Here is a 12220-nt window from a genome sequence, read left to right on the forward strand (position 1 = left end):
TCCTTGAGCCTTTGGAGACGTGCTTGTGAAGCGTCATAATGGCCACAAAATCGGACCCTCTGATTTGTATTCAATGTTCCTCGAGTCTCCATTGTGACGATGGGCGAGCACCTCAGGAGTCGCTCGATGGCTAAATAGTGTCGAAGCCTTTTATTGTTTGGAGCTGATGTGATTGAAGCTCTTTTGCTTATGTCGAGGGTATCCTGGTTAACCTGTTCTTTTAGAAGTGTTTTCGAAGTAATTTGAAGGCCTGTGAGTTTATTGGCGACGGTTGGGTGTCCCCGAGTCGCGTTAGTTTTGCTGGTACAGCCTTGTGACTGTAGTCATTATATTTGGCCGTAGCCTTTTAGTCCTCGAGTGAAGTAGCTTCGGCGTCTATATCGAGGGTATGCCTTTTTGGGGGTCTTACAAGTTCGAATATATAGCCTAACTTTAAGATCGGGATTATGCCTTTTGTAAGGTCTTATAAATTTTAACATGCCTTAGTTGAGGTCTTACAGATTTGGTTATTTGGTACAAGTACAACTCATGCCTTGCTTGAGGTCTTACAGATTTGGTTACTTGGTACAAGTATAACTCATGCCTTGCTTGAGGTCTTATAGGTTTGGTATTGCCTTGTAAAGGTCTTATGATCTTGAGGTTGCCCGCATGGGGTCTTATAGACTCGAGTTTGACAAATTGATGGGGTGACCGTCAGCGACAGTCTCCAAGACGTCGAGAGTCTTTTGGCTCTGGGGCCGTTTTGTGTAAACTTGGAGTTGCCTCTTTGAGGGCTTACGGGTTCAATATTTCTGAGCCAGAGTCATATGGCTTCGATTTTGACGTCAGTCCCCGAGTGTTCGGAAAATTTCTGACTCTGGAGCCGTTTCTTGAAAAAATAGCGAATTTTTTTAAAGCGCAAAGTGTTTTGATGGAAAAATATTCCTTTATTACTTGGCACAAGTATACATGTTTTCGTCGTCAAGGGTTCAATTATTCTATGCGGACACGGTTCATTCGATCGTTTGGCTCGATACATCATTTTCCTATTGAGACCCCTTTTGGCTCATCTTAACTTCTTTGAGGGGGTGATTTCCCAGGGGGATTCCCCCTAGTATTCGAGGTTGATTGAAGAGAAGCCTTGAACACTTGTTAAGTTCTCCTCAGGTAGCATATATATGTTGCCTCGTTAAAAACCTTGCCGGTAAAACCCTTCTTGGGATAAAACCCGATCGAAGGAAAAAAGTGCAACGCATGCTTTAAAACCTGAGATCTTCAAGCTGGAAAGCGCTTTGATTGTTCTGATCGGACACCTACACACAGGTTAGTGTAAGATGTAAAATAAAAAAAGGGAGATGATTATACCTTAGTGGTGATGGCGCTTCGAGCCTCGATGTGCTTCAATCGTTTGCTCCGGGGATGCGGTACGGTCCTTTACTTGTTTATTCGGGTGTAGTTGAGAATGTATCTCGTGATTGCTACTTCCCTGTTTGCTTATCCTTTAGCTCCTTTGATGTTGAAGGCGTCGATGCCGGTGCCACATCGTGCACCGCGAACATCTCTCTTGCTGCATGCTGTTCTCTGTACATGGTTTTAATTCCGTCCTTTGTTGGAAATTTCATCATTTGATGAAGAGTTGATGGTACTGCTCTCATGCAGAGTATCCATGGCCTTTTGAATAAGGCATTGTATCACATGTCTCCATCGATGACATGAAACTTGGCATTTTGGGTTGTGCCGGCCACGTTGACCGGGAGGGTGATCTCCCCTTTCGTTGTCTCGCTCGCCATATTGAATCCGTTGAGGACTCGAGAAGTGGGCACGATTCGGTCGAGCAGTCCGAGCACTCCACCACCCTCGACCTGATAATGTTGGCCGAGCTACCTGGATCCACAAGTACACATTTAATTTGGAATGTATTCACAAGAAAAGAGATTACCAGTGCGTCGTTATGAGGCTGAGACAGGGTCTCGATGTCCTCGTCGCTGAACGTGAGAGCGTCCTCGGGTACGTAACCCTGAGTTCGCTTTTCCCTGGTAATATATATTTTTGTTCGTTTGACAATGAGTTCCTGTGGGATGTCGACTCCTCCAACAATCATGTGGATGACATGTTGTGGTTCTTCTGTATCATTTTTCATGTTCGCCTCTCTTTCTCGGAATTGATTTTTGGCTCAGTCGCTGAGGAACTCCCGGAGATGCCCTTTGCTGATCAGTCGGGCTACTTCTTCTTAGAGCTGTCTGCAATCTTTGGTCCTATGGCCGTGTGTGCCGTGAAACTCGCATACCAGGTTGGGGTTCCTTTGTGACGGATCTAATTGTACGGGTTTTGGCCACCTGGTTTCTCTAATTTTAGCGATGGCAGAGACGACTTCTGAAACATCAATGTTGAAGTTGTATTCGGACAATCGAGGTGCCTCTGTCAGTCCTGTATGTCTGTCGAATTCGACTCTCCCCACAAGTCCCCGAGAATTCTGACCTCGGTCTGTCCTTCGATCATTTCGGGGTATGTTATGCCTTGGGGCGTTTCTTCGATCTTCAGTGTAAGGTTGATATCTTTCCTTGTTTGGCCTCGTTTCCTTTTCCAGGAGCATGCTAGGATATACTGAGCCCGAAGGGGCTCCTAGTTGGTCGTCCTCGACCCTAATCTATGATTGATATCGGTTTTGGACATCCGACCAAGTTATGGCGGGATATTCTACCAAGTTCTGCTTTAGTTTCTTTGAAGCCACCGAGCTTCGCTCGTTCAAACCTTGGGTAAAGGCCTACAACGCCCAGTCGTCAGAGACTGGCGGTAATTCCATTTGCTCCATTTGGAAACGAGATACAAACTCCCGCAGCATCTCATTTTCTTTTTGTTTGATTTTGAAGACGTCGGACTTTCTTGTAGCAACCTTAAAGGCACCGGCGTGTGCCTTTATAAAAGAATCTGCCAGCATAGAAAATGAATCTATTGAATTCGGGGCTAGGTTGTGATACCACATCATGTCCCCTTTTGAAAGTGTTTCTCCGAATTTCTTCAATAGGACGGATTCAATCTCGTCGTCCTTCAGGTCATTCCCCTTTACAGCACAACTGTAAGTAGTGATGTGCTCGTTGGGGTCCGAGGTTCCGTTGTACTTTGGGAGATCAGGCATTCTGAATTTCTTCAGAATGGGCTTTGGAGAGGCGTTTTACGGGAATGGCCTTTGTACAAATTTCTTTGAATCTACACCCTTTAGGATTGGGGGTGCGCTTGGGATCTGATCGACCCTTGAATTGTAGGTCTCCACCTTTTTGTCATTGGCTTCTATCTTCTTTTCGCCCGATTCAATCCTCTTCACGAGGTCCTCGAGCATCTATATGATAGCAGGATCGGCTGCTGACCCGTTGTTGCTTGATCTTTCTGGTATTTGTTCGGCTTGAGGAGCCGTCTCTGGTGTTGCTGTGCTTGGAGTTTTTTGGTAGCTTTGCAGTTTAGCAATCGCCAGCTGTTGTGCCTGCACCATCTCAAAAATGACGTGAAGGCTAACCTCTCGTTCCTCCCGAGCTGGGGTTTTCTAAGCTTCTTGTTGGTTCTCTTGGCGTATACTCCTGTCGGTATGGGAGCTTACATCGACGTGTTGGGCGTTGCGCGAGACCACGTCCACGAGAATTGGTTCTGGTGCGTCCTCAGGGTTTCGCGGTGGTACACCGACACCTGAAATAGCTACACCATTCTCTCCATGGTCCTCAGGACCGTTGTTCTCATGTGCATTCACTGAGTTTGACATTTTGACCTGAAATCAAAGATTCTTTGGACAAGAAAAAGCGTGAAAGATAACTTGCGTTATGTAATAAACCAGCAAGAAGACAATCACTATTATTTTTAGCCCCACGGTGGACGCCAAACTGTTTACCTTGAAAATGGTAATTACAATTATATTTGATTTGTGGTTCTAAAAATACGTGATTTATTTTTATACTAGTTGTTAGGCAGTAGATGCTAAGTGTGAGACTAGAAAATAGGATAAGAGCTTCAAGGTAATGTATCAAGCAAACCGAGTGGCTGATAATCGGGGCCTCGAGCTGGCTGATACGGGGCCTTGAGGTCGAGCTAGGCGTTAGGCTCTGAACAGTCGATAGAGAACTAATAGTTCTAAGGGCCTTGATGAGGGCTCTTTATGATCAATAATGAGTAATAAATGAAGAACAATTAACGAAATACAATGAATATAAGCAATAAATGTAAGTAATAAGATCAAAGGAGAATATGTTTAAGTTGGAGAGCAGAGAATGTTCTTGTTGTTGTATTCAATGTTTTGTGCTATATATCTTACAAAATGACAAGGATCTCCTTTATATATGAGGGGAAATCCCAACATGGTACAGATGCATTTATTACAAAGATACGCGGCTGATATAGCCATTTAATGCTACGGTACGGGCTTGTACTAGCCTAATAGACTTGGTGAGCTTTAATCACGTGCCTGGGGAACTTCCCATTTTGCCATCATAACCACCGATTTGTACTGTCCCGAGGTCGGATATTGGGAACCCTCAGGGTCGAACCTCGAGCCGTGCCTCGAGCCTTTGGAGACGTGCTTGTGAAGCGTCATAATGGCCACAAAATCGGACCCTCTTATTTTTACCGTGTACAATATCTGAGGACCCCATGTTCTGTAATTTCAAACGGTATCTTCTCCTTCTGAGGGGTGGTATCCTTATAACGAATGAACACAGGATCCTCGTACTGGCGTTCCTTTACTTCAGTTACTAAAGAGGATGTAGTCGTATCCTGAATAGTAATTCCAATATCACCTGAGTCCAGTAACCGAACTCCAAGACTAGCTAGCTGATGAATCTCATGGGCTATTCCCCTCTTATCTGGCTATAAATATGACAGGCTACCCATTGATCTACGGCTCAGGGCATTGGCTACTACGTTTGCCTTCCCCGAATGGTATAAAATATCAACGTCATAGTCTTTAAGTAGCTCCAACCATCTCCTTTGACGTAAATTCAATTCCTTTTGCTTGAAGATATACTGGAGGCTCTTATGATCCATATAGATATCAACATGAATGTCATATAAGTAGTGCCTCCACATCTTTAGTGCATGAATCATCGCGACTAACTCTAAATTGTGGGTCGGGTAGTTCTTCTCGTGTTTTCTTAGTTGTCTAGAAGCATAAGCTACAACCTTACCATGATACATCAGCACACAACCCAATCCAACGCCTGAAGCATCACAATAGATAACATAACCATCGATCCCTTCTAGGAGCGTTAGAACCGGTGCTGAAGTTAATCTGTCCTTTAATGCCTGGAAACTCCGTTCGCAAGCATCAGTCCATTGAAACTTTGCTCCCTTGTGAGTCAACCTTGTCAAAGATGCTGAAAGGGAAGAAAATCCCTCTACAAATCTCTTATAATAACCTGCCAAACCGAGAAAGCGACGAACCTCCGTCGGTGTTGTGGGTCTAGGCCAAGTCTTTACTGCCTCAATCTTTTGTGTATCCAGCCAGATGCCTTCACCCGAAATGATATGCCCAAGGAAAGCTACAGAGTTCAACCAGAATTCACATTTAGAGAATTTTGCATACAACTTCCCTTTTTGTAAAACTCTGAGCACAGTACAGAAATGATCTGCATGCTCAGCCTCTGAACGAGAATACACCAATATATTATCGATAAATACAATTTCGAACATACCTAAAAAGGGCCTAAACACACGGTTGATCAAATCCATGAATACAGCTGGGGCATTGGTCAAACCGAATGACATAACACGAAACTCAAAGTGCCCGTATCTGGTCCTGAATGATGTCTTCAGAATATCTTCCTCCTTAACCCTTACCTGATGGTACTCGGACCTCAAGTCTATCTTTGAAAAACACTTGGCACCTTGCAACTGATCAAATAAATCATCATTCCTCAGGAGCGGGTACTTATTTTTGATCGTCACCTTATTCAACTATCTATAATCAATACACATCCGTAAGGAACCATCTTTCTTCCTCACAAATAACACAGGTGCTCCCCACGGCGATGTACTAGGTCTGATAAAGCCTTTTTCAAGCAAGTCCTTTAGTTGTTCCTTCAACTCTTTTAGCTCTGAAGGGGCCATTTTTAAGGGAGGAATAAATATTGGATGAGTATCTGGTAGTAGGTCAACAGCAACTCAATTTTTTGCTCTAGCGGAAGACCCGGAAGCTCATCGCAAAAAACATCGGGAAACATCGTGTCTAATGGGATTGGCTCTACAGTTGGGAATGAATTGGTAGTGGATAGAGGACTGTGAGGTTCTAAAGGTGAACTAGCAAGTTGGTGATTGGAGATGAAGGCAGTAAAGATGAGATTGGCCCGTAATCCAGTGTTGGAGAAGGAGAAAGAAACTCAGAACTAGCTGCAGGCATGAGAACTGAGGAATCATGGTGTGATGAAAGAAATTTCTCTTTTGGACATTTGAAAGGAAAGATATTTTCTTTAAATATAACATCTCAACTCACAAAGGTTTTTCCAGAGTTAAGTTGATACAGTTTATACCCTTTTTTGTGTAGAAGCATAACCTAGAAGAATAGCAGGAATGGATTTTGGTTGGAATTTGTCATGAGAGTCAAGTCTGGTAGCAAAAGAAAGACATCCTATTGTCCTTAGGTGATCCAGTTTAGGGGAACAGCCGTGAAAAAAGCTCATAAGGAATCTTTCCATGCAGAACAGTGCTAGGTAGTCTGTTAATGATATAAGTGGTTGCTAGAATGCATTCACCCTACAGTTTTAAAGGTAATGCAGCTTGAAACCTCAAAGCTTTACCTACTTCAAGTAGGTGTCTGTGCTTCCTTTCTACCACTCTATTTTGTTGGGGAGTATAGAGACAACTACTTCGATGAACAATTCCTTTGGTTTGAAATAGATTAGAACAAAGAGAATTGAAGAACTCATGGCCATTATCAGACCTGAAAATCTTGACAGTAGAAGAAAATTGGTTTTCTACCAAATGAAGAAAATTTGATAGAATCACATAGACATCACTTTTCAGTCTTAAGAGAAAGGTCCAAGTCATTCGTGAAAAATCATCAACAAGTGTTAGGAAATATCTATAACAATTGTAAGTGTTTACTCTATAAGGGCCCCACACATCCATATGAACAAGTTCAAATGAACATTTTGATCTAGAAAATACTAGTATGGAAAGGCAGCCTAGTTTGTTTAGCTAATGGACAAATATGGCAGTTACAAGAGCTAGAATTAGACAACAATGTCTTTGTTGTAGGTATCTTCCTAAGAACTGAATGAGGAGCATGGCCAAGTCTTTGATGCCACAACATAGTTGAGGAGGCAGACTGGTTAGTGGTCATACAGGTGGAAGTGAGAGGTGCAACAGGCTTTGAAGGATTGAGGATGTAGAGTCCATCCTTGAGGCTACCAATCCCCCTCACCTTGCCATTGAAGAGGTCCTGAAAGAGACAAAAATCAGGATAAATAGAGAATATACAATTTAACTCCTTAGTATATCTAGACACAGACAACAGATTATACTGAAACTTAGGCACATAAAGCATATCATGTAGAGTTTGATTGTAAGACATGGCACACGACCCTGTATGTGTGATCTGAGTACTTTGTCCATTTGGTAAATGGACTGAAGTAAATTTAGAATGAGGAACAGGCTTAGGATAGGATAATAGATCTAAGGATGAAACTATATGATTTGAAGCACCAGTATCAATGATCCACTTAATCTGGTCAGTAATTGAATTACATGCCATATTGGCTACATCTACTGGTTTTTTTCTTCTGCTGGTCCCTTTTCTTTGCTCAACATTCTGAGTATCTGTTGGTACTGCTCAGGTGTGAAGATTGGGGCTGCTGCATTGATCATGCCATTTATCATTCCAATTCCATCAATTCCTGTGTATTTAGTCTCCTTCATTGTACTCACATTGTGTGCCACAGGTATGTAGTTGTCATTAGTCCCTCTCCTTTTGTTGTTGAACTTAAAACCTGGTGGATACCCTACCAACTTATAGCAAGTCTCTCTTGTGTGTCCTTTCATCTTACAATAATCACAAAACATATTTGTGTTTCTTTTGAACTTCACATTTGAGTTGTTTGCTGACACAAAAGAGCTGCTCTCAGTATTCATAGGTCCACTTCCCAGAATTCCACTTTGTACACCATATCCACTACTAAGCCTTTAAATTTCTTCTTGAACTATCATTGAATATGCTTGATCAAGTGAAGGTGTTGGTTGATCATTAGTATTTCACTCCTTTGAGGAGCATAAGTGTCATTTAATCCCATTAAAAATTCATAAGTTTCTGTTGGCGAAGAAACTCAATAGATGTCTTAGATTTCTCACAGTCACATGGCTCGGGTATTATCGACTCAAACTTATCCTAGAGGTCATTGAGGTTAGAAAAATAGACTGGTACACTAGAAATGCCCTGTGTTAGGCTGCTGATTTCCCTATTCATATGATACACCTTAGTAGCATTAACTTTGTCAAAATGATCCTTAAGTTCTTTCCAAACCTTCTGTGCATTTGAAGAGTACACAATTCCTTTCCTGAGTTCCTTAGCCACAGAGCTTTGAATCCATGACTGCACCATGGCATTGCAACGATCCCACTGCCGCAATTGGAAGACATTCTTCTCGTGCTCTCTAGTGCAAGTTTCATCAAAAAATCCAAGTTTATTGTTTACAAGGAGCGACATCTCCATAGATCACCTCCATTCCGAGTAATTTTCAGTTCCAATTAACAGTTAAGGAACAAGTAACGTACCCGGTGTATCTGAGGGATCAACATACAGAAGATCGTTACAATCGATCTGCTGATTGCTTGCATGCGAGGATCCAGCTGTAACTTGAGGTGAATCAAGCGTCATTTTGACAGGAAAAAAAATAGATCTGGGAAAATCGAAGACGAAGAGGAGAAGAGATAAAAAAAAAAGCAAAATAGAAGAAAAACGTAGGGAATCGACCGGATGAAATGCTCGTTGCTCAGTCGCGAAGAACCATGGCTCTGATACCATGTTAAAATCTAGCCCTAGGTTCCGCCATTAATGAGCTCGAGCAAGAAAGAATAGAGAAGGCGATAGAGAGAGATGCAGAGAAATGAGAAATAGATTTTCTGTTACTGCCTTGTGTAAAATGAGCTGTACACCCCTATTTATCTTAACTAACATAACCCCCTTTAAGAAAGATGAATTTGACAACTAACTAACTAACCACCTTCTAGAAGAGTACTACATAAATATAGGAATGTACAATTATTTACAACTCTAATTTCAAGACTTCAAAGCACAACTGAGTCATCCAATGGAAACCACAAAAATTAAGAGAAAAGCAATGGTCGATTGGTCCTAGGCATAATGTTGCAACCAAACACACTCACGCAAGTATACGTGGTCGTCAAGTAATAGAGTAGTGAATAGAGAATCGTTCCCATGGAGACTTGTGATTAACCATTGACTGATTCAAACTCAATTAACTTATCGATTCAAGAGATTTCTCACAAATTATAGAAGTAACTAATTTACTACCTAAAATTATCAAGCAATGAATTAACTAGAAATCAACTGAAACAAATAGCAATTTCAAATAACAATCAGTAGGAGAGGATATTCTAGGGTCATGGGTTAGCTAACAATCATGTTGCATTCTTGGCTTAAAATGACTAATTGATTTATCTGGATTGTTGATTGACAGGGTTGATATTACTCATAAGAATCTGTGGAGTCTTTACTCCTCTATTCAAGTTAACTTAATGCCTATATGTCCATGGAATTAAGATTAACAAGAATGCATTTACAATTCATATATTTCAACCAAGCAAGGCAATTAGATATATGTCTATCCTAATTGCGAATTCGTTCCCCGATGCCCAGGTTCAAGAACATGCACTATTTAATTCTATATGCAATCTAAAGTTCCCACTTTCGAGTTCAACTCTAGATTCGTAGATAGTATTTCAGTGTTAGCTACTCAGTAAAATAATTAAAAATAGAACTAATTAAACAACCCAATATGATAAAATCAACTTCGTCAAATTAAACTTCAAACATCAACATTCATGTTTCACCCATGACCCTAGAACAATAGGGTTCTTAGCCACTCATGTTTATACAATCATCAAATATAAGGTTTTCAAACATAAAATCAATGAGTACTAGAAAAAGGATGGAAGAATTGATCAAATCCGTGCTCCGGAGTGTTTGGCTCTTTTGTTCTCCTCTAAAAGTCACGTTCCCCTCTTCAAAATAGGTTTAGGTTGGCTTTTACATCAGTTGGGGGCGTATTGTGGTTAAAATAGCCGAGCGTCCAGGGCAGCGTGGGGCGCTGGCCCTGGCGCCCAAACTTTTTAGCTTCTATAAATTGCGCCACAGCCAGCGTGGGCTGGCGCCCAAACTTTTTAGCTTCTGTCAATTTTTGCTCTTTCTTCCCAAATTCGCTCTAATTCGCGCAATTTCGTCCCAAATTGCATCTGAATGATTCCTACACATAGAAATACCACAAATTAGCACAAATCATTATATTATACATCCGTAATCTACTAGACATGAGCCAAATGCGAGGCGATATATATCAAAATATACATACTTTAAGTCGATTATCAATATCCCACACTTAGACTCTTGCTCGTCCTCGAGCAATGGAACTATATTAATCCCCCAAAAGATACTTATCACTATGAAAGAGTACTTCACAATTAATTCAATCAAACACCCTACCTTTGGACTATGATCGATATCGGCAATTAAGCATGAACACACAAATTTCAGATTCTTCCTGTTTTCAAACTAGCCCAAGTATATACAATGCTATTCAACATCCACAACCACGTTAACTCAAGAGATGACTCGTTACACTAAGCATCCTCAAGTTACGCACTCACCCAATAAAAGAAAGCGTAGTACATTACCAATCCGTCATGAGACCAAGTGCCCTCACCACAAACAAAAGAGTGAATATCAAAGTAGTCCACACATTCAAATATGTAATTGAACATAATTTAAGGACATCACACAATTGAACAAAATTCACTCACTCTCACAAAGAGTTCATGTACATCCTGTGGTCGTACCATAAGCTTGCCCGTATTGTATATCTCTAATAATCTAAGCTAGCAAAATCTAGGATCAATTAGGACTTCAAGGTTGTAATGTAGGCTAAGGGACAGGTAGGATATATTTAGAAATAGTGACTAACCCTCCTAAGAACTTTAATACACTACACTCACAAATCAAACACTTTTTCTTTTCAACCCATTCACTTGTCATACACCATATATGACATAGCCCTCTTTTCAAATAAGCACCTCTATGGATTTGCTAGCACGAGTGAGAAAGATTAGGAGGTGTGTATCTTTTTACATTATTTGAACTTTTGTTTGCTTTTTCTTGCAACATTTTTTCTCTTATTTTTTTTCTTTCCTTTCTTTCTCTTTTTCTTCACACACTCCATGTATTGAGGTTCATAAGCTAGTGACTTTTATTCACAATTTTAGTGCACCTTAAGGGTCCTTCCATAGTTCCACTCAAAAGTAACACCCCAATCTCTCCCCTTACTTCTTTTAGCGACTAAGTGCTTTAGGAGGTAAAGGTTCAACAATCTCGAAACAAGAACAAAGTAGGAGTACGGCTTGTAATGTGGGTGCCAAGGAAATGGTCTATAGGCTCAAAGGGGTTAGCAATGGGCAAATTTTATTTGTTAGTGACAAGCACCTTCATGGTCAAGCAAGAAACGCCTACGTCATCTCCTAGACTAGCACAACTTAATGATTTCGCGTTGATTAACACATGGGGCAAGCTCTAGACTACACAGGATAGCACAGAATATCAACAATCCTTACACACACATGAGACCATTCTGTGCGACTCTCAAGTCAAGCAAGCATAGCAAGTTGAGAATTTTTAAGCAACAATGCACTAGGTGGCATACAAGTCAATCAACTGAGAAAAAGGCGTCACAGAGTAGGCGACATACTTTACTTTGGCATTACAATTTAAATTATATATGCAGGAAGACTGAGCGCATGCCATAACTTAACTTGCCAACACCAAACATGTCAATAGGTCCCTCAGAGCAATCTCAGTTTTCTCCTTTATACTACTCCTAAGTAAAAAACTAAACTAGAATACCCTGTTCGAGCTACACCGTTGGAAAAGAACCGGTGTCGAAAGAAAAACCAAGGGATACTACCTAACCACCTAAAAAAAGAAAATCTTTTTGGTATTTTTAATCAGAGTTTAATCCCTCAATAAAATTGTCCAACAGAT

The sequence above is a fragment of the Nicotiana attenuata genome, unplaced genomic scaffold (assembly GCF_001879085.1).
Source record: "Nicotiana attenuata strain UT unplaced genomic scaffold, NIATTr2, whole genome shotgun sequence".
NCBI classification, from domain to species: domain Eukaryota; kingdom Viridiplantae; phylum Streptophyta; class Magnoliopsida; order Solanales; family Solanaceae; genus Nicotiana; species Nicotiana attenuata.